Source organism: Scyliorhinus canicula, chromosome 4 (genome assembly GCF_902713615.1).
Source record: "Scyliorhinus canicula chromosome 4, sScyCan1.1, whole genome shotgun sequence".
NCBI lineage: Eukaryota > Metazoa > Chordata > Chondrichthyes > Carcharhiniformes > Scyliorhinidae > Scyliorhinus > Scyliorhinus canicula.
The window spans coordinates 131,268,621-131,293,338 of NC_052149.1; the positions used below are offsets into that span (position 1 = coordinate 131,268,621).

The 24,718-nt window shown below is 49.5% G+C and overlaps 1 protein-coding gene across 1 annotated transcript in view; it reads right to left on the bottom strand.

Annotated features, from left to right (window-relative positions):
- Nucleotides 1–24,718, bottom strand: part of tnr (tenascin R (restrictin, janusin)) — a 390,478-nt gene that overhangs the window by 355,491 nt on the left and 10,269 nt on the right. Inside the window, 1 exon segment of the mRNA XM_038795191.1 lies at nt 2,045–2,154. The gene's annotated coding sequence lies outside the window, so the exon portion shown is untranslated.

Sequence of the window (24,718 nt, forward strand, 5' to 3'; positions counted from 1 at the left end):
AGACACCTTGCGAGGAGGCCAGAAAGACGTAGCAGGGATCCATAGAAACACTACAATGCAGAAGGAGGTCACTTGACCCATCAAGTCTGCACCGACCCTCCAAAAGAGCACCCTACCCAGATCCAATCCCCCACCCTATCCCCTTAACCCCGCTCAACCTGAATATCTTTTGGACGCTAAGGGTAATTTAGCCTGGCCAATCCACCTAACCTGCACATTTTTGGACTGTTGGAGGAAACCGGAGCACCCGGAGGAAACCCACACAAACACGGGGAGAACGTGCAGACTCTGCACAGACAGTGACCCAAGCCGGGAATCGAACCCAGGACCCTGGCGCTGTGAGGCTGCAGTGCTAACCACTGTGTCACCGAGCCCAAAAAGGCTGCACAAACCCGGCTTCTCAGCAATAGCTGCATCACTCTCCAATTTACACTCCACCCAGAACAGAGCATCCCATTGGAATGTAACCCATGAACCTGACCACTTATCCAAAAGCACATTCACTTCTCCAAATAGAAATGAATCATTTATTTGTGCCCATTCCTTGAGGGCCTGTCCTCATGCTCCTACGCAGTCTGACTCTGCTGTACCCTTCCTTTCAAACTGAAACAACTGTTCACAACTACTCTCTGCCGTGAGTGCACACAACAGGCACCACCTTTAATCCCATACCTTTCAACTTTATTCGCAAGTTTAGAACGTGGTTCATTGTGAAAGGCCTTGTGGAAGTTCACAGTACTTCCCCTCATTAACCTCCTCAACCTTCCCTGTTACCTCATCAAAGAACCCAATCAAGTTGCCAAAACACATTTCCCTTTTAGCTTGTCTGTGTTGATTATTTTTGACTCCAGCACTAACATGAAACTGAATCCCTCTCATTTTGTAAATAAGGGAAGAACATTAGCAATCCCATCATCACTCCCTTAACTCAGGAAGATTTGACAAGAGCCATTTTGACAAGAGCCTCTACAATTTCCACTCTCACTTCCCTCGGTAACCAGCATTTGTGACATACTGGGTACTGCACCTACCAGAGAACTGTGTTCAATTCCCACTTCAGGATCTGCCGGCCAACGAAGGTGTGTTCATAATATGGCTAAAGGGTCAGCACAGGAGAGATTGCTGGAATCTGTGTTGGAAAGTTAAAGAACACAGGAATTCAGAGCAGGCCATTTAGCAAGATCATGGGTACTCTTACATGGCCTGAACTCCTCTACCATGGCTAGTTGTAGCTCTGGAAAACAACATGCCTGTAAAAGTGCAAGTTACCATAGCAAATTAGGGGTGAGGGTTTCTGTTCATGCTGGGGGTGGATTTGCATCCTCACCGTACCCATTATGGCGGTCCCAATTCTGAGAGCGATACCTACCCTCATAGAGAACCTCCCTCAGCATCCCAGAATGCAGATCGAGCTAACTTTCTTCGTTGATCTCTGCCGGCCTATAATTACCTGCCCCTTTATTTTTAGCCTATCCAATCTCATGCCAAACAGCATCTTAGTGAAGACAAATGCAAGGCATTTCTCTGGTATGTGAGCCACACTCTTTGCCTCCACAAAAGATCCTGGATTTGGTCATTACATTTTCCCCATCATCACTGTGACTTCCTTTTGACTAATTTATCACCTCATCATTTACAATGGAGCCCAGAGGAAGGGTCAGAGGCATCAGGGTGATGGAGAGGTGCAGGGATACAGAGGAGAGAAGGAGGGAAGTGGGGGAAAAGGGTGACGAGTGGAGGGGGCTGCAGAGGGGAGAAAGACTGAGGAAGTGAGAGAGGGAGATCAGAGGAGAGCAGGAGATAAATCAAGCAAGGGGGAGAACATGGAGGGTGAGGATAGAGCTTGCACAAACACAGAAGGATGATCTTTGACAGTTTAAATAAAAATACATTATTTTAACTGAGGAATCTGTACAGAATAACGCTGCTTAACATCAGAAGCTTTTGCAGAATGCAGAAAGAGTGAGAAATGGCCTGGTAATATCAGCCAGTCATGTTGGCACACAAGCTAAGTGGCTGATTAAACAGAGATGTGAAAGCTTACCTTATTCAGCAGCTGATACACCGCAGAGAGGGGATGCCAGTTCTTCAGATACCTCGGTTTCACTCTCTTTCTCTTGCTCCACTGCAACTGAATGACAGTTCTGTCTTTTCCTAATCGAGAGGAAACGGATAGAGAGCTGGTTGGATCGAGAAATTAAGTATTCTTATTCCTAGCCTCTCTGTGATAATCCACACAGTCGATTCACACACAGCTCTGCACCTGCAGTCTCTCCACTGCCACAAATTCACAATCTGCAGTGTCTCCAGAAATTCCTGCATTTATTACATTCACACATGGTCAGCAGTAAAGCTTAAAGTCAGGGCACCGCTGGTCAATATCCCAAACACAGGGGCACCGCTGGTCAATATCCCAAACACAGGGCACCGCTGGTCAATATCCCAAACACAGGGCACCGCTGGTCAATATCCCAAACACAGGGCACCGCTGGTCAATATCCCAAACACAGGGCACCGCTGGTCAATATCCCAAACACAGGGCACCGCTGGTCAATATCCCAAACACAGGGCACCGCTGGTCAATAACCCAAACACAGGGCACCGCTGGTCAATATCCCAAACACAGGGCACCGCTGGTCAATATCCCAAACACAGGGCACCGCTGGTCAATAACCCAAACACAGGGGCATCGCTGGTCAATATCCCAAACACAGGGCACCGCTGGTCAATATCCCAATCACAGGGGCATCGCTGGTCAATATCCCAAACACAGGGCACCGCTGGTCAATATCCCAAACACAGGGCACCGCTGGTCAATATCCCAAACACAGGGCACCGCTGGTCAATAACCCAAACACAGGGCACCGCTGGTCAATAACCCAATCACAGGGCACCGCTGGTCAATAACCCAAACACAGGGCATCGCTGGTCAATATCCCAAACACAGGGCACCGCTGGTCAATATCCCAATCACAGGGCAGCACGGTGGCCCAGTGGTTAGCACAACCGCCTCACGGCGCTGAGGTCCCAGGTTCGATCCCGGCTCTGGGTCACTGTCCGTGTGGAGTTTGCACATTCTCCCCGTGTCTGCGGGGGTTTCGCCCCCACAACCCAAAAATGTGCAGAGTAGGTGGATTGGCCATGCTAAATTGCCCCTTAATTGGAAAAAATAATTGGCTAATCTAAATTTAAAAAAAAAAATATCCCTATCACAGGGCACCGCTGGTCAATATCCCAAACACAGGGACATCGCTGGACAATATCCCAATCACAGGGCATCGCTGGTCAATATCCCAATCACAGGGACATCGCTGGACAATATCCCAATCACAGGGCATCGCTGGTCAATATCCCAATCACAGGGACATCGCTGGTCAATATCCCAATCACAGGGCATCGCGGTACAACATCCCAAACACAGGGACATCGCTGGACAATATCCCAATCACAGGGACATCGCTGGTCAATATCCCAATCACAGGGACATCGCTGGACAATATCCCAATCACAGGGCATCGCTGGACAATATCCCAATCACAGGGTCATCGCTGGTCAATATCCCAATCACAGGGCATCGCGGTACAACATCCCAAACACAGGGACATCGCTGGTCAATATCCCAAACACAGGGACATTGCTGGTCAATATCCCAAACACAGGGACCGCTGGTCAATATCCCAAACACAGGGCATCGCTGGTGCAACATCCCAAACACAGGGGCATCGCTGGTCAATATCCCAAACACAGGGCACCGCTGGTCAATATCCCAATCACAGGGCACCGCTGGTCAATAACCCAAACACAGGGCACTGCTGGTCAATATCCCAATCACAGGAGCACCGCTGGTCAATATCCCAATCACAGGGCACCGCTGGACAATATCCCAAACGCAGGGCACCGCTGGTCAATAACCCAAATACAGGGCACCGCTGGACAATATCCCAAACGCAGGGCACCACTGGACAATATCCCAAACGCAGGGCACCGCTGGACAATATCCCAATCACAGGGCACCGCTGGACAATATCCCAATCACAGGGCACCGCTGGTCAATAACCCAAATACAGGGCACCGCTGGTCAATATCCCAAACGCAGGGCACCGCTGGTCAATAACCCAAATACAGGGCACCGCTGGTCAATATCCCAAACACAGGGCATCGCTGGTCAATATCCCAATCACAGGGGCACCGCTGGTCAATATCCCAATCACAGGGCACCGCTGGTCAATAACCCAAACACAGGGCACCGCTGGTCAATATCCCAACACAGGGGACATCGCTGGTCAATATCCCAATCACAGGGCACCGCTGGACAATATCCCAAACACAGGGCATCGCGGTACAATATCCCAAACACAGGGAACCGCTGGTCAATATCCCAATCACAGGACATCGCTGGTCAATATCCCAAACACAGGGCACCGCTGGTCAATATCCCAAACACAGGGGCATCGCTGGTCAATATCCCAAACACAGGGCATCGCGGTCCAACATCCCAAACACAGGGCACCGCTGGTCAATATCCCAATCACAGGGCACCGCTGGTCAATATCCCAAACAGGGACATCGCTGGACAATATCCCAAACACAGGGCATCGCGGTACAACATCCCAAACACAGGGAACCGCTGGTCAATATCCCAATCACAGGACATCGCTGGTCAATAACTCAAACACAGGGCACCGCTGGTCAATATCCCAAACACAGGGGCATCGCTGGTCAATATCCCAAACACAGGGCACCGCTGGTCAATATCCCAATCACAGGGCACCGCTGGTCAATAACCCAAACACAGGGCACCGCTGGTCAATATCCCAGTCACAGGGCACCGCTGGTCAATAACCCAAACACAGGGGCACCGCTGGTCAATATCCCAAACACAGGGCACCGCTGGTCAATAACCCAAACACAGGGCACCGCTGGTCAATATCCCAATCACAGGGCACCGCTGGTCAATATCCCAAACACAGGGACATCGCGGAAAATATCCCAAACACAGGGCATCACTGGTCACTATCCCAATCCCAGGGACATCGCTGGACAATATCCCAATCACAGGGACATCGCTGGACAATATCCCAATCACAGGGATATCGCTGGACAATATCCCAAACAGGGACATCGCTGGACAATATCCCAAACAGGGACATCGCTGGACAATATCCCAATCACAGGGACATCGCTGGACAATATCCCAATCACAGGGACATCGCTGGACAATATCCCAATCACAGGGACATCGCTGGACAATATCCCAATCACAGGGACATCGCTGGACAATATCCCAATCACAGGGACATCGCTGGACAATATCCCAATCACAGGGACATCGCTGGACAATATCCCAAACACAGGGACATCGCTGGACAATATCCCAACACAGGGACATCGCTGGACAATATCCCAATCACAGGGACATCGCTGGACAATATCCCAATCACAGGGACATCGCTGGACAATATCCCAATCACAGGGACATCGCTGGACAATATCCCAATCACAGGGACATCGCTGGACAATATCCCAATCACAGGGACATCGCTGGACAATATCCCAAACACAGGGACATCGCTGGACAATATCCCAAACACAGGGACATCGCTGGACAATATCCCAATCACAGGGACATCGCTGGACAATATCCCAATCACAGGGACATCGCTGGACAATATCCCAACACAGGGACATCGCTGGACAATATCCCAATCACAGGGACATCGCTGGACAATATCCCAATCACAGGGACATCGCTGGACAATATCCCAATCACAGGGACATCGCTGGACAATATCCCAAACACAGGGACATCGCTGGTCAATATCCCAAACACAGGGACATTTCTGGTCAATATCCCAAACACAGGGACATCGCTGGTCAATATCCCAATCCCAGGGACATCGCTGGACAATATCCCAATCACAGGGACATCGCTGGACAATATCCCAAACAGGGACATCGCTGGACAATATCCCAATCACAGGGACATCGCTGGACAATATCCTAATCCCAGGGATATCGCTGGACAATATCCCAATCCCAGGGACATCGCAGGACAATATCCCAATCCCAGGGACATCGCTGGACAATATCCCAAACAGGGACATCGCTGGACAATATCCCAATCACAGGGACATCGCTGGACAATATCCCAATCCTAGGGATATCGCTGGACAATATCCCAATCACAGGGAGAAAAGTGGAATAAAGGGCAAGATAAAGGAGCAAGCGAGAGCAAGACTCTCAGTGAGTTAGAACATAGAACATAGAACAGTACAGCACAGAACAGGCCCTTCGGCCCTCGATGTTGTGCCGAGCCATGATCACCCTACTCAAACCCACGTATCCACCCTATACCTGTAACCCAACAACCCCCCCCCCTTAACCTTACTTTTTAGGACACTACGGGCAATTTAGCATGGCCAATCCACCTAACCCGCACATCTTTGGACTGTGGGAGGAAACCGGAGCACCCGGAGGAAACCCACGCACACACGGGGAGGACGTGCAGACTCCGCACAGACAGTGACCCTAGCCGGGAATCGAACCTGGGACCCTGGAGCTGTGAAGCATTTATGCTAACGACCATGCTACCGTGCTGCCCAGTTGGGAACAAAGAACAAAGAACAAAGAAAATTACAGCACAGGAACAGGCCCTTCGGCCCTCCCAGCCTGTGCCGATCCAGATCCTTTATCTAAACCTGTCTCCTATTTTCCAAGGTCTACTTCCCTCTGTTCCCGCCCATTCATATACCTGTCTAGATGCATCTTAAATGATGCAATCGTGCCCACCTCTACCACCTCTGCTGGTAAAGCGTTCCAGGCACCCACCACCCTCTGCGTAAAAAACTTTCCACGCACATCTCCCTTAAACTTTCCCCCTCTCACCTTGAAATCGTGACCTCTTGTAACTGCCACCCCCACTCTTAGGAAAAGCTTGTTGCTATCCACCCTGTCCATACCTCTCATAATTTTGTAGACCTCAATCAGGTCCCCACTCAACCTCCGTCTTTCCAATGAAAACAATCCTAATCTACTCAACCTTTTTTCATAGCTAGCACCCTCCATACCAGGCAACATCCTGGTGAACCTCCTCTGCACCCTCTCCAAGGCATCCACACCCTTCTGGTAATGTGGTGACCAGAACGGCACGCAGTATTCCAAATGTGGCCGAATCAAAGTCCTATACAACTGTAACATGACCTGCCAACTCTTGTACTCAATACCCCGTCCGATGAAGGCAAGCATGCTGTCTGCCTTCTTGACCACTCTATCAACCTGCGTTGCCACCTTCAGGGTACAATGGACCTGAACTCCCAGATCTCTCTGCACATCAATTTTCCCCAAGACCCTTCCATTGACCATATAGTCCGCTCTTGAATTTGATCTTCCAAAATGCATCACCTCGCATTTGCCTGGATTGAACTCCATCTGCCATTTCTCTGCCCGACTCTCCAATCTATCTATATTTTGTTGTATTCTCTGACAGTCCTCCTCGCTATCTGCAACTCCACCAATCTTAATATCATCTGCAAACTTGCTAATCAGACCACCTATACCTTCCTCCAGGTCATTTATGTAGATCACAAACAACAGTGGTCTGAGCACAGATCCCTGTGGAACACCACTCGTCACCTTTCTCCATTTTGAGGCACTCCCTTCCACCACTACTCTCTGTCTCCTGTTGCCCAGCCAGTTCTTTATCCATCTAGCTAGTACACCCTGAACCCCATACGACTTCACTTTTCCATCAACCTGCTATGGGAAACCTTATCAAACGCCTTACTAAAGTCCATGTATACGACATCTACAGCCCTTCCCTCATCAATTAACTTTGTCACTTCCTCAAAGAATTCTATTAGGTTTGTCAGACATGACCTTCCCTGCACAAAACCATGCTGCCTATCACTGATAAGTCTATTTTCTTCCAGATGTGAATAGATCCTATCCCTCAGTATCTTCTCCAACAGTTTGCCTACCACTGACGTCAAGCTCACAGGTCTATAATTCCCTGGATTATCCCTGCCACCCTTCTTAAACAAAGGGACAACATTAGCAATTCTCCAGTCCTCCGGGACATCACCTGTGCTCAAGGATGCTGCAAAGATATCTGTTAAGGCCCCAGCTATTTCGACCCTTGCTTCCCTCAGTAACCTGGGATAGATCCCATCCTGGGGACTTGTCCACCTTAATGTCTTTTAGAATACCCAAAACTTCCCCCTTCCGTATGACAACTTGACCGAGAGTATTTAAACATCCATCCCTAGCCTTAACATCCATCTTGTCCCTCTCCTTTGTGAATACCGATGCAAAGTACTCATTAAGAATTTCACCCATTTCCTCTGAGTCCACGCATAAATTTCCTCTTTTGTCTTTAAGTGGGTTAATCCTTTCTCTAGTTACCCTCTTGCTCCTTACATACGAATAAAATGCTTTGGGATTTTCCTCAACCCTGTTTGCCAAAGATATTTCATGACCCCTTTTAGCCCTCTTTATTGCGCGTTTGAGATTCGTCCTACTTTCCCGATATTCCTCCAAAGCTTCGTCAGTTTTGAGTTGCCTCGATCCTATGTATGCTTCCTTTTTCATCTTAGCTAGTCTCACAATTTCACCCGTCATCCATGGTTCCCTAATCTTGCCATTTCTTTCTTTCATTTTCACAGGAACATGTCTGTCCTGCACTCTAATCAACCTTTCCTTAAAAGACTTCCACATTTCAAATGTGGATTTACCCTTAAACAGCTGCTGCCAATCCACATTCCCGAGCTCCTGCCGAATTTTGTTATACTCTGCCTTTCCCCAATTTAGCACTCTTCCTTTCGGACCACTCTTGTCTTTGTCGATGAGTATTCTAAAACTTACGGAATTGTGATCGTTATTCCCAAAGTAATCACCGACTGAAACATCAACCACCTGGCCGGGATCATTCCCCAATACCAGGTCCAGTATGGCCCCTTCCCGAGTTGGACTATTTACATACTGCTCTAAAAAACCCACCTGGATGCTCCTTACAAACTCTGCTCCATCTACGCCTCCAACACTACACGAATCCCATTCAATGTTGAGGAAGTTAAAATCTCCCATCACAACTACCCTATTGCTCCTACATTTTTCTATAATCTGTCTACATATTTGTACCTCTACTTCATGCTCACTTTTGGGAGGCCTGTAGTAAAGTCTCAACAATGTTACTGCACCCTTCCTATTTCTTAGCTCCACCCATATTGCCTCAGTGCTCGAATCCTCCATCGTGCCCTCCTTAATCACATAGTGCAGAGGGCATACAACAAATTAGGAAGAACAATATGTACAGATATGTAAACGAAGCACAAGGCAATGAAACATTCAGTCTATAAATTCAGTCTCTGTGGTGGGTGACGAATTCTGGTTGACCGCCTGAAGGGAGGGTCAGGGGCAGCCTGCACTGGAATGGGTGGAACTACATCCAATGTTGAGAGTGGTAAAAGAAGCGGCAGATCGATGACCTCTTGGAAGGGTGTGTCCTGAGGAATCAGCAGGCGAGGCGGGACATCAAGTTCAGGTGGCGAGTGTGGAAGCAGCCGCAGTGCCCGTCTATTATGCCGAAGAAAAGAGCCATCATGCATGTGAACGAGAAATGATCTCGGGGCCACTTGCTTGACCACCACAGCTGTGGCAGACCAGCCACCGTCAGGCAGCTGAACACAAACTCGGTCAGCAGGGACCAGAGCAGGGAGATCTGTGGCGTCGGCATCATACACCGACTTGCTTTGGGCCCGAGACAGTTGCATTCTTTGCAGGACCGGAAAATTGTCAAGGTCCGGGATGCGGATCGCTGGCACCGTTGTCTGTCGTGTGCGGTTCATTGGTAGCTGTGCTGGGGACAGGCCAGCAGACAAAGGAGTCACCTTGTAGGCTAACAGCGCCAGGTTAAAGTCTGAACCCGAGTCAGCCGCTTTACACAACAGTCTTTTAACAATGTCGATCCCCTTTTCAGCTTTCCCATTTGACTGGGGGTAGTGGGCTTTAAGTGACGTGTGTGAAATTGTACTGTCGGGCAAAATCCGTCCACTCCTGACTGAAGAAGCACAGGCCATTATCAGTCATGATCGTAAGTGGAATGCCATGACGGGCAACGGTCTCTTTGCACACCCTGATGACTGTTGCTGACGTGAGGTCATTTAGTCTGACCATCTCGAGGTAGTTAGAAAAATAGTCCGCGAGGAGGACATAGTCCCGGCCTTTTGCGTGAAAGATCAATGCCAACCTTGGTCCATGGGGACGACACCAGTTCATGCGGCAGCAAAGTCTCTTTCGGCTGAGCCGGCTGGAACCGTTGGCACGTTGGGCAATTGAGGACAGTGTTGGCGATGTCCTGATTGATGCCAGGCCAATATACTGCCTCTTGGGCTCGACGGCGACACTTTTCCACCCCCAGGTGACCCTCGTGGAGTTGGCCGAGAACGAGCGCTCGCATACTCTGCGGTATTACTATCCTGTCCAGTTTCATAGAACATAGAACAGTACAGCACAGAACAGGCCCTTCGGCCCTCGATGTTGTGCCGAGCCATGATCAACCTACTCAAACCCACGTATCCACCCTATACCCGTAACCCAACAACCCCCCCCCCCCCTTACTTTTTAGGACACTACGGGCAATTTAGCATGGCCAATCCACCTAACCCGCACATCTTTGGACTGTGGGAGGAAACCGGAGCACCCGGAGGAAAGCCACGCACACACGGGGAGGACGTGCAGACTCCACACAGACAGTGCCCCAGCCGGGAATCGAACCTGGGACCCTGGAGCTGTGAAGCATTTATGCTAACCACGATGCTACCCTGCTGCCCAGAAATGGGTTTCATTAGTATGCCATCGACCACTGCCAGATCGTCTTTTATATTATAGAACTGTGGGCACTGGCCCTTTTGCCAACCATCTGTGAGATGGTGCATGACCCGTTGGAGTAGACCGTTTTATGACGAATCTGTACGACCCTTTCACCAGTGACTGGAAAGTTGGATGCGCAGAACTCAACATGGGCATCGATCTGGCAGACAAAGTCCGACTGCTTGCACGGCGTGGTGATGGAGTGAGAGAGTGCATCGGCCACAATGAGCTCGTTGCCCGGGGTGTAGACCAGGTCAAAATCATAGCGTTGGAGTTTGAGGAGGGTACGTTGTAGGCGTGGCGTCATGTCGTTGAGGTCCTTCTGTATGATGTAAACCAGTGGACTGTGGTCCGTTTCGACCGGACATTTGGGGGAGTCCATACACGTAATCATGGAATTTGTCAATCCCCGTGAGGAGGCCCAGGTACTCTTTCTCGATTTGAGCATATCGCTGCTCAGTAGGTGTCATGGCTCTAGATGCATACGAGACTGGGGCCCAGGAGGAGGATTCGTCGCGCTGGAGGAGTACTGCCCCAATGCCAGCCTGGCTCGCGTCAGTGGAGATCTTCGTCTCCTTGGCAGGGTCGAAAAACGCATTCCCGGGGCCTTGATGAGTTTCGCCCTGAGCTTACATTTACAACCTCACATTTACAAATGTGAGGTTATCCATTTTGGTAGGAATAACAGCAAACGGGATTATTATTTAAACGATAAAATATTAAAGCACGCCGCTGTGCAGAGAGACTTGGGTGTGCTAGTGCATGAGTCACAGAAGGTTGGTTTACAAGTGCAACAGGGGATTAAGAAGGCAAATGGAATGTTGTCCTTCATTGCTAGAGGGATGGAGTTTAAGACTAGGGAGGTTATGTTGCAATTGTATAAGGTGTTAGTGCGGCCACACCTGGAGTATTGTGTTCAGTTTTGGTCTCCTTACCTGAGAAAGGACGTACTGGCACTGGAGGGTGTGCAGAGGAGATTCACTAGGTTAATCCCAGAGCTGAAGGGGTTGGATTATGAGGAGAGGTTGAGTAGACTGGGACTGTACTCATTGGAATTTAGAAGGATGAGGGGGGATCTTATAGAAACATTTAAAATTATGAAGGGAATAGATAGGATAGATGCGGGCAGGTTGTTTCCACTGGCGGGTGAAAGCAGAACTAGGGGACATAGCCTCAAAATAAGGGGAAGTAGATTTAGGACTGAGTTTAGGAGGAACTTCTTCACCCAAAGGGTTGTGAATCTATGGAATTCCTTGCCCAGTGAAGCAGTTGAGGCTCCTTCATTTCATGTTTTTAAGGTAAAGATAGATAGTTTTTTGAAGAATAAAGGGATTAAGGATTATGGTGTTCGGGCCGGAAAGTGGAGCTGAGTCCACAAAAGATCAGCCATGATCTCATTGAATGGCGGAGCAGGCTCGAGGGGCCAGATGGCCTACTCTTGCTCCTAGTTCTTATGTTCTTATGTTCTTACGCCACCCTTGCTCATGAGCGGGGAGCCACTGGAAGTCGGTGGTTTTTTTTTAACAAGATTGCGGAGAGCTGTGGTATGAGATGCAAGGTTGGGGATAAACTTCCCAAGGAAGTTGACCATCCCTAGGAAGCGGAGGACCGCCTTCGTGTCCTCCGGTGTCTTCATACCATTGATCGTGGACACCTTATCTGCATCAGGCTGCGCACCGAACTGTGAAATATGGTCGCCGAGGAAATTTATTTCTGCTTGACCGAACGAGCATTTGGCTCTGTTGAGTGGGAGGTCATGCTCGTGGATCCTCTGGAACACTCGCTTGAGGCGATCGATGTGTTCCTGCGGAGTTGTGGACCAGACAATGATGTCATCGACGTACACTTGCACCCCCTCAATGCCCTCCATCATTTGCTCCATTATTTGGTGGAATACCTCCGAGGCTGAGATGATGCCAAAGGGCATCCGGTTGTAACAATAACGACCAAACGGGGTGTTAAATGTGCAGAGCTTCCGACTGGATGTGTCCAGTTGTATCTGCCAAAACCCCTTGGAGGCATCCAGCTTCGTGAAAAACTTGGCTTGAGCCATTTCGCTGATGAGCTCTTCGCGCTTAGGTATAGGGTAGTGTTCCCTCCTGATGTTATGGATCAAATCTTTGGGGTCGATACAAATGCGCAGTTCCCCTGACGGTTTTTTGACACAAACAATGGAGCTGACCCAGTCCGTGATTTCCGTGACCTTAGAAATGACGCCCTGGTCCTGGAGGTCTTGCAGCTGCTGCTTGAGGCGGTCCTTGAGGGGTGCCGGCACCCGACGGGCTGCATGAACCACAGGTGTGGCATTCGGTTTCATAAGAATCTTGTATGTGTAGGGGAGTGTGCCCATACCCTCGAAGACGCTGTGGTATGATGTCATTTAATTGGATTTGGAAGTTGGCATCTGGCGAGGCTGATGCTTCAGTGGGCGACATGCAGTGAACCCGCTGCACAAGATTCAGGATCTTGCAGGCCTGAGCACCGAGAAAGGAAGCTTTGTTGGACCCTACAATTTTGAAATGCAGGGTGGCTCTTGAAGAACGATCAGAGACCACAAGCTGTCAGCCACCGGCAGCAATGGCACTGCCATTGTAGTAGAGAAGCTGGCAGGCCGGTGGGAGGATGTTCGGCTTGACGTGGATGGTATCCAGGTCAGACTGCGAAATGAGGTTAGCTGAAGCGCCGGTGTCCAGCCTGAATCGGATGCGAGATTTGTTGACCGTAAGGGTGGCACACCACTCGTCGTCCGGATCAATGCTCATCACTGGGAGTGGTTTAGCCAATGCGGAAAGCATTGTATGCTTGGTGATGATGCCCACCCGGAATGGGGATGTGAGATCCTCGGTGTCGGGATCTGGAACCATGTCGGAGTCGGAGTCTGCAACAGGTTGCTGTACTGACCGGACATTCCTGCGCTGCAGCTGGGATCGATGTATGCTGGGCAGTGGAGCAGATCTGCACAGGGCTGCGTAGTGGCCAAGCTTGCCACACTGGAGACAGAGTCGAGATTTCGCGGGACATTGCTGCTTTAAGTGGGCGGAGCCACAGTTGTTGCACGTCATGGCGCAGAACTCTTAACTATTAAACATACTTTAACTGTGGGTTGACACTATGCTAAGTTGACTGGAGACCTGAGGCTAACCTGACCAGACTATCTTACTACCACATGGTGGATGTTCGAGTTGTTGCTCACGAGCTCCGACTGTCTCAGAGGCTGTATCCCAAGAGAGCAGGAAAACTAGTGTCTTCTGGCTTTATAGTGGCCGTGTCCTGTCTGGTGATTGGCTGCTGTGTTCTGTGTATTCATTGGTCATCCTGTGTGTCAATCAATGTCTGTCTGTACATCCTCATATACTTGTGTGTATATTATGACAATAATCACCGGATTTCTCCGTGCGGCCTCTATGGGGGCTTCAGGAGGTGGCAGCGGGCAGGGGATCTGTTCACCGAGGAGGGTTTCCCGAGCTTTGAGGAGCTAGAGGAGGAGCTTGAGTTACCGGGTGGGAACGGATTCCGGTACCTGCAGGTATGGGATTTTGTCCCGAGATTTCCTCGCCGCCCACTAAGGAGACTACAGGATAAGGTGTTGTCTACAACAGGGGTTGGGGAGGGGAGGGTCTCGGGAATACATAAGGAATTGATGAAGTGGGAAGGGTCCCAATTGGGGAAGTGAAGAGGAAGTGGGAGGAAGAGCTGGGAGGGGAGTTAGAAGTTGGGTTTTGGGAGAAGGCCCTGAGGAGAGTCAATGCATCCTCATCGTGTGCCAGGCTTAGCCTGATCCAATTCAAGGTGGTCCATAGGGCTCATATGACTGTGGCCCGGATGAGTAGGTTTTTACAGGAGGTGGACAACAGATGTGGGCGGTGTGGGGGAAGTCCTGCGAACCATGTACATATGTTTTGGGCTTGTCCAAAGTTGAGGGGATTTTGGCAGGGATTCTCAGATATCATGTAAGAGGTCCTGGGAAGGAGGGTGATTCTGAGTCCAGAGATGACAATGTTTGGAGTGATGGAAGATCCGGGAGCCTGGGGGGTGGGGAGGAAGAGAGGCCGACGTTTTGGCCTTTGCCTCCCTGGTGGCCTGGAGATGGATTTTGATGGAGGGACGCGGAGCCTCCAAAGTCGGGGGTTTGGGTCAGTGACATGGCAGGGTTTCTTAGACTAGAGAAAATTAAGTTTGCCTTAAGGTGTTTGTTACAATGGTTCTCTCGGAGGTGGCAGCCGGGGGGGGTACATGGACGTGACGATAAGGACAGGGAGGGGGGGTGGGTACATGGACGTGACGATAAGGACAGGGAATCTGATGTATGGGTAGTTAGGGTTTAGGGCTTGGGGGGTTGGGGGTGTTAGTGTGGGGTGTTTGCTTGTGTTGGATCTCTGTTGTTTAAAATGTTAAAATTATTAATGCCTCAATTACATATTTTCTGATACAAAAATAAAATGCCTTGAGATTCTCCTTAATTCTGTCTGCCAAGGACAGTTCATGGCCCTTTTTGCCCTCCTAACTCCTTGCTTGAGCTCTTTTCTACTTTCATGGGAACATAGAACATACAGTGCAGAAGGAGGCCATTCTGCGCCGACCCACTTAAGCCCTCACTTCCACACTATCCCCGTAATCCAATAGCCCCTCCTAACCTTTTTGGACACGAAGGGCAATTTAGCATGGCCAATCCACCAAACCTGCACGTCTTTGGACTGTGGGAGGAAACTGGTGCACCCGGAGAAAACCTACGCACACACGGGGAGAACGCGTAGACTCCGCACAGACAGTGACCCAGCAGGGACCGTGGGACCCTGGCGCTGTGAAGCCACAGTGCTAGCCATCTGTGCTATAGTGCTGCCCACAAAGTGTCTCTTTCAGAAATGTTTTTGTCTTACCACATGGCTTCAGTGATGTCATTGTGCGGGTGGAGCTGGGCTGTGGGAGTTGGTTTTACTTTTGTTTTGATTTGGGGCTTGTTTGTGGTTCTGAGTTTTTTGCTTTCGTTTTCACATTTGGCTGCTGGATTCAGTTTAAAAGCTGTTTACAGATTACCTGATAACTATTTTCTGGAAGGAATTCAAACCAACTGTTTTGGAAAGGAAACAAGAGCACCTATACCAGGTTTTGAGTGCTATGTTCTGGGCCACACCTTTGAAAGGGGGTTTGTGGTTTATGGGATCTTGTTATTAAATTGGAACAGTTCAAGGAAGAAATTTGTTAAGGGTGATACATAGATTACTGTAGCTGTGTGGGGTATTTCTGTTTGTAGTTGATAAAAATGCTGCTGTGTGTGTTTTCCTTGTATTCCTCAAGTGTTTTATCTGTTTTTAGTTGTCTGTACCTTACATATGCACCATTTTTCTTTTTGACAATATTCTCCATTTCCCTGGTCATCCATGCTTCCCGAATCCTGCCTTTCCTGTCTTTCCTTTTTACCGGCACAAACGTGACACCACTGTTTAAAAAAGGAGGTAGGCAGAAAGCAGGAAATTATAGGCCACTGAGCTTAACTTCGGTAGCCGGGAAGATGCTGGAATCTATCATCAAGGAAGAAATAGCGAGGCATCTGGATAGAAATTGTCCCATTGGGCAGACGCAGCATGGGTTCATAAAGGGCAGGTCGTGCCTAACTAATTTAGTGGAATTTTTTGAGGACATTACCAGTGCAGTAGATAACGGGGAGCCAATGGATGTGGTATATCTGGATTTCCAGAAAGCTTTTTACAAGGTGCCACACAAAAGGTTGTTGCATAAGATAGAGATGCATTGGATTAAGGGTAAAGTAGTAGCATGGATAGAGGATTGGTTAATTAATAGAAAGCAAAGAATGGGGATTAATGGGTGTTTCTCTGGTTGACAATCAGTAGCTAGTGGTACCTCTCAGGGATCCGTGTTGGGCCACAATTGTTCACAATTTATATGGATGATTTGGAGTTGGGGACCAAGGGCAATGTGTCCAAGTTTGCAGATGACACTAAGATGAGTGGTAAAGCGAAAAGTGCAGAGGATACTGGAAGTCTGTCGAGGGATTTGGATTGTTTAAGTGAATGGTCTAGGGTCTGGCAGATGGAATACAATCTTGACAAATGTGAGGTTATCCATTTTGGTAGGAATAACAACAAAAGGGATTATTATCTAAATGATAAAATATTAAAACATGCTGCTGTGCAGAGAAACCTGGATGAGTCGCAAAAAGTTGGTTTACAGATGCAACAGTTGATTAAGGCGGCAAATGGAATGTTGTCCTTCATTGCTAGAGGGATGGAGTTTAAGACTAGGGAGGTTATGTTGCAATTGTATAAGGCGTTAGTGAGGCCACACCTGGAGTATTGTGTTCAGTTTTGGTCTCCTTACCTGAGAAAGGACGTACTGGCACTGGAGGATGTGCAAGGAAATTCACTAGGTTAATCCCAGAGCTGAAGGGGTTGGATTACGAGGAGAGGTTGAGTAGACTGGGACTGTACTTTTTGGAATTTAGAAGGATGCAGGGTGATCTTATAGAAACATATAAAATTATGAAGGGAATAGATAGGATAGATGCGGGCAGGTTGTTTCCACTGGCAGGTGAAAGCAGAACTAGGGGGCATAGCCTCAAAATAAGGGGAAGTAGATTTAGCACTGAGTTTAGGAGGAACCTCTTCACCCAAAGGGTTGTTCAGAACATAGAACATAAAGTGCAGAAGGAGGTCATTCGGCCCATCGAGTCTGTACCAACCTTCTTAACCCCCTGCTTCCACCCTATCTCGATGACCCAATAACCCCTCCTAACCTTTTTGGTCACTATGGGCAATTTATCATGGTCAATCCACCTAAACTGCACGTCTTTGGACTGTGGGAGGAAACCGGAGCACCCGCAGGAAACCCACACAGACACAAGGGGACTCCGCACAGACAGTGACCCAGCAGGGAATCGAACCTGGAACCCTGGCGCTGTGAAGCCACAGTGCTAATCACTTGTGCTACCGTGCTGCCCCCAATCTATGGTTGTGAATCTATGGAATTCCCTGCCCAGCGAAGCAGTTGAGATTCCTTCATTAAATGTTTTCAAGATAAAGATGGATAGTTTTTTAAAGAATAAGGGAATAAAGGGTTATGGTGTTCGGGCGGGAAAGTGGGTCTGAGTACACAAAAGATCAGCCAGGATCTCATTGAATGACGGAGCAGACTCGAAGGGCCAGATGGCCTACTCCTGCTCCGAGTTCTTATGTTCTTATGCCTATCCTGCACTCCTATCAACTGCTCCTTAAAAGACTCCCACATGCCAAATGTGGATTTACTCTCAAACAGCCTCTCCCAAACAACAGCCTCTAAATCCTGCCTAATCTGGTTGTAGTTTGCCTTCCCCCAATTTAGCAGCTTAACCCGAGGACAACACTCGTCCTTTTCCATGAGTGTCCGCAGGTTTATGGAATTGTGGTCACTGTTCACCACATGTTCCTCATTGCAACGTTGATGACCTGGCCAGGCCCGTTCCCTAGTCCTTGGTCCAGTAAGGCCCCCTCTCTAGTCGGACTATCCACATATTGTTCCAAAAAAACTTTACTGGACTCACTTAACAAATTCCTCACCATCCGAACCCCGAGCCCTAAGGGATTTCCAGTCAACATGAGGAAAATTAAAGTCTCCCACTACAACAACGTTATTATTTCCACATCTATCCAGAATCCGCTTACATATCTGTTCTTCAACTTCCCATGGACTGTTGGGAGGCCTGTAGTACACCCCCATCATAGTGACTGCCCCCTTCCTGTTTCTGAGTTCTACCCACAATGCCTCATTACTTGATTCTTCCAAGGTGTCCTCCCTCTGAACAGCTGTAATATGTTCTCTAACCAGTATTGCAACTTCCCACCTCTTTTACCTTCCCCTCTGTCTCACCTAAAACACCTATATCCTGGAATATATAGCTGCCAGTCTCATAGAACATAGAACAGTAGAGCACAGAACAGGCCCTTCGGCCCTCGATGTTGTGCCGAGCAATGATCACCCTACTCAAACCCACCCTATACCCGTAACCCAACAACCCCCCCCCCCCCTAACCTTACTTTTTAGGACACTACGGGCAATTCAGCATGGCCAATCCACCTAACCCACACATCTTTGGACTGTGGGAGGAAACCGGAGCACCCGGAGGAAACCCACGCACACACGGGGAGGATGTGCAGACTCCGCACAGACAGTGACCCAAGCTGGAATCGAACCTGGGACCCTGGAGCTGTGAAGCATTTATGCTAACCACCATGCTACCGTCTCGTCCCTTTTTTAACCACGTCTCCATTACCGCAACCACATCCAAGTTCCGCGCATGAATCAAGGCTTTAAGTTCATCTGTCTTACCTGTTATAATCCGTGCATTGAAGCAGATACACTCCAGACTACCAGGCCCACTGAGTTCGACCTCCCCCAGCCTACCCTTCCTCTTAGCCAGCCTGACCCTGGTACCATACTCATCCCCAGTCTCTACACTTGCTGGCTTATTGTTCTGATTCCCCCTGCCAAATTAGTTTAAACCCATCAGAACGATACTAGCAAACCTCCCAGCAACAACATTGCTGCCCCTCCAGTTCAGGTGTAACCTGTCCTTCTTGTACGGCTCCCACGTTCCCTGGGAGACATCCCAATGATCCAAAATTCTGAAGCCATCCGTCCTGCACCAGTTCTTTAGCCACGTGTTCAGCTGCACTAAATCACTGGCTTTTAAAGCAGACCAAGCAGGCCAGCAGCACGGTTCAATTCCTGTGCCAGCCTCCCCGAACAGGTGCCGGAATGTGGTGACGAGGGGCTTTTCACAGTAACTTCATTGAAGCCTACTCGTGACAATCAGCGATTTTCATTTCATTTCCAGGCCTCACTAGCACGTGGCACGGAGAGTAATCCTGAGATTACTACCCTAGAGGTCCTGCTTTTTAATCTTCTACCGAACTCCCTAAATTGCCATTGCAGGACCTCGCTATTCTTTCTACCAGTGGCATTCGTGCCAGTGTGGACAATGACAGGGCAGCACGGTAGCATGGTGGTTAGCATAAATGCTTCACAGCTCCAGGGTCCCAGGTTCGGTTCCCGGCTGGGTCACTGTCTGTGCGGAGTCTGCACGTCCTCCCCGTGTGTGCGTGGGTTTCCTCCGGGTGCTCCGGTTTCCTCCCACAGTCCAAAGATTTAGACTTAGAACAGTACAGCACAGAACAGGCCCTTCGGCCCTCGATGTTGTGCCGAGCAATGATCACCCTACTTAAACCCACGTAACCCGTAACCCAACAATCCCCCCATTAACCTTACACTACGGGCAATTTAGCATGGCCAATCCACCTAACCCGCACATCTTTGGACTGTGGGAGGAAACCGGAGCACCCGGAGGAAACCCACGCACACACAGGGAGGACGTGCAGACTCCACACAGACAGTGACCCAGCCGGGAATCGAACCTGGGACCCTGGAGCTGTGAAGCATTGATGCTAACCACCATGCTACCGTGAGGGTAGCATGATGTGCGGGTTAGGTGGATTGGCCATGCTAAATTGCCCGTAGTGTCCTAAAAAGTAAGGTTAAGGGGGGGTTGTTGGGTTACGGGTATAGGGTGGATACGTGGGTTTGAGTAGGGTGATCATTGCTCGGCACAACATCGAGGGCCGAAAGGCCTGTTCTGTGCTGTACTGTTCTAATTCTAATCTAATGACCTCTGTCTGATTTCCCTCCTGTTTTAGGATGCTTTATACCCGCTCAGAGACATCCAGGACCATGCCACCAGGGAGGCAAACTACCATCCTGGAGTCCTTTTTGGAGCCACAGAAGCGCATTCCGCCCATCGAGTCTGCATCGACTCTTGGAAAGAGCACCCTACCCAAGGTCAACACCTCCACCCTATCCCCATAACTCAGTAACCCCACCCAACACTAAGGGCAATTTAGCCTGGCCAATCCACCTAACCTGCACGTCTTTGGACTGTGGGAGGAAACCAGAGCACCCGGAGGAAACCCACGCACACATGGGGAGGATGTGCAGACTCCGCACAGACAGTGACCCAAGCCGGGAATCGAACCTGGGACCCTGGAGCTGTGAAGCGATTGTGCTATCCACAATGCTACCGTGCTACCCAGTACGGGCCGAGTGGCCTAATTCTACTCCTTTGTCTTATGGTCTTATATTAGCATGCTCAACCAGGTCCACCGGGCTGCATGATGGCCCCAGATGGCACTGAGTGCTTTATGCCCACATGCCGCCCCCCCCCCCCCCCCCATCCCCGCACCTCTGGCTCTGTCAGTGCCCGGTACCGTGGAGAATCCGGCCCTGGTGCCCATCCATGCTGCCGGTGGTACCGTCAGCTGCCACTGCCCTTGCGAGCGATACGCTCTGCAGCCTCCACCTGCAACCCATAAGGGCTACAGTGGCCATTGCTCTGGGCGAGCGGCCTAATGCCCTACCGGCGGGTGGCAGCTAGTTGGGTGGTGGGGTTATAGCTGAGGGTGGGGTGCGGGGGCACCCTCATGGCTGGTGTCACTCTGCAGAACCAGGGTCAAGGATGGGTGGTCAGTGGGGTGTGCAGCAAGTTGGCTGCCTTGCAGATTGCAGCAATGACAGTCTGTACCGTGAGGGGTCACCACACCCAGACAGTCGTTCCCTCACTGGCCCCTTTCAGGAGCCCCACCCATCACCCCTGGAGGCCCCTACTTATATGTCCTGCACACCTCCATCCTTCAAACCATCCCTCCATCCTCCTTTCATGGGCATAGCCTCCCTCAGGGCCTGCCCTTTGTAGTTCCACCCTGGCACCCAGGCACCCTTGTACTGGCACCCTGGCAGTTTTGCAACCAGCTTGGCAGTGCCACTGGATACCTTAGTGCCAGGGTGGCAGTGCCAAGAAGCCAGCTGGGCAGTACGAAGGTGCCATATTCCAGGGGAAGGGCCAGAGAGCCGCCCTACACTTACCCTGACTACCCAGGGTCTCTCATGGCCTTGTCGGCCACCGGGTGCCTTTCCACCTGGTCCACGCTCTTTGTTGACCAGCAGTGATTGGCGCCCACTGCGGCATCTCTGGGGAGGCCGGAGAATCGAGGGTGGTCGATAAATCCCAGGTGAGTAGGCCTTAAGTAGGTTTACGGCCTACATCCACATATAGAACATAGAACATAGAACGATACAGCGCAGTACAGGCCCTTCGGCCCACGATGTTGCACCGATATGGAAAAAAAACTAAAGGCCATCTAACCTACACTATGCCCTTATCATCCATATGCTTATCCAATAAACTTTTAAATGCCCTCAATGTTGGCGAGTTCACTACTGTTGCAGGTAGGGCATTCCACGGCCTCACCACTCTTTGCGTAAAAAACCTACCTCTGACCTCTGTCCTATATCTATTACCCCTCAATTAAAGGCTATGTCCCCTCGTGCTAGCCACCTCCATCCGCGGGAGAAGGCTTTCACTGTCCACCCTATCTAACCCTCTGATCATTTTGTATGCCTCTATTAAGTCACCTCTTAACCTTCTTCTCTCTAACGAAAACAACCTCAAGTCCATCAGCCTTTCCTCATAAGATTTTCCCTCCATACCAGGCAACATCCTGGTAAATCTCCTCTGCACCCGTTCCAAAGCTTCCACGTCCTTCCTATAATGAGGCGACCAGAACTGTACGCAATACTCCAAATGCGGCCGTACCAGAGTTTTGTACAGCTGCAACATGACCTCATGGCTCCGGAACTCAATCCCTCTACCAATAAAGGCCAACACACCATAGGCCTTCTTCACAACCCTATCAACCTGGGTGGCAACTTTCAGGGATCTATGTACATGGACACCGAGATCCCTCTGCTCATCCACACTACCAAGAATTTTACCATTAGCCAAATATTCCGCATTCCTGTTATTCTTTCCAAAGTGAATCACCTCACACTTCTCCACATTAAACTCCATTTGGCACCTCTCAGCCCAGCTCTGCAGCTTATCTATGTCCCTCTGTAACCTGCAACATCCTTCCGCACTGTCTACAACTCCACCGACTTTAGTGTCGTCTGCAAATTTACTCACCCAACCTTCTGTGTCCTCCTCTAGGTCATTTATAAAAATGACAAACAGCAACGGCCCCAGAACAGATCCTTGTGGTACGCCACTCGTAACTGAACTCCATTCTGAACATTTCCCATCAACTACCACTCTCTGTCTTCTTTCAACTAGCCAATTTCTGATCCACATCTCTAAATCACCCTCAATCCCCAGCCTCTGTATTTTCTGCAATAGACGACCGTGGGGAACCTTATCAAACGCTTTACTGAAATACATATACACCACATCAACTGCTCTACCCTCGTCTACCTGTTCAGTCACCTTCTCAAAGAACTCAATAAGGTTTGTGAGGCATGACCTACCCTTCACAAAACCATGCTGACTATCCCTAATCATATTATTCCTATCTAGATGATTATAAATCGTATCTCTTATAATCCTCTCCAAGACTTTACCCACAACAGACGTGAGGCTCACCGGCCTATAGTTACCGGGGTTATCTCTACTCCCCTTCTTGAACAAAGGGACCACATTTGCTATCCTCCAGTCCTCTGGCACTATTCCTGTAGCCAATGATGACATAAAAATCAAAGCCAAAGGCTCAGCAATCTCTTCCCTGGCTTCGCAGAGAATCCTAGGATAAATCCCATCAGGCCCCAGGGACTTATCTATTTTCACCTTGTCCAGAATTGCCAACACTTCTTCCCTACGCACCTTAATGCCATCTATTCTAATAGCCTGGGTCTCAGCATTCTCCTCCACAATATTATCTTTTTCCTGAGTGAATACTGACGAAAAGTATTCCTTTAGTATCTCGCTTATCTCCTCAGCCTCCACACACAACTTCCCACCACTGTCCTTGACTGGCCCTACTCTTACCCTAGTCATTCTTTTATTCCTGACATACCTATAGAAAGCTTTTGGGTTTTCCTTGATCCTACCTGCCAAAGACTTCTCATGTCCCCTCCTTGCTCGTCTCAGCTCTCTCTTTAGATCCTTCCTCGCTTCCTTGTAACTATCAAGCGCCCCAACTGAAACTTCACGCCTCATCTTCACATAGGCCTCCTTCTTCCTCTTAACAAGAGATTCCACTTCTTTGGTAAACCACGGTTCCCTCACTCGACCCCATCCTCCCTGCCTGACTGGTACGTACTTATCAAGAACACGCAATAGCTGTTCCTTGAACAAGCTCCACATATCCAGTGTGCCCAACCCTTGCAGCCCACTTCTCCAACCTACACATCCTAAGTCATGTCTAATAGCATCATAATTGCCCTTCCCCCAGCTATAACTCTTGCCCTGCGGGGTATACTTATCCCTTTCCATCACTAACGTAAAGGTCACTGAATTGTGGTCACTGTCTCCAAAGTGCTCACCTACCTCCAGATCTAACACCTGGCCTGATTCATTACCCAAAATCAAATCCAATGTGGCCTCGCCTCTTGTTGGCCTGTCAACATATTGTGTCAGGAAACCCTCCTGCACACATTGTACAAAGAACGACCCATCTAATGTACTCGAACTATATCTTTTCCAGTCAATATTTGGAAAGTTAAAGTCTCCCATAACAACTACCCTGTTACTTTCGCTCTTTTCCAGAATCATCTTCGCCATCCTTTCCTCTACATCCCTAGAACTATTAGGTGGCCTATAGAAAACTCCCAACAGGGTGACCTCTCCTTTCCTGTTTCTAACCTCAGCCCATACTACCTCGGAAGAAGAGTCCCCATCTAGCATCCTTTCCGCCACCGTAATACTGTCCTTGACTAGCAGCGCCACACTTCCCCCTCTTTTGCCCCCTTCTCTGAGCTTACTAAAACACCTAAACCCCGGAACCTGCAACAACCATTCCTGTCCCTGCTCTATCCATGT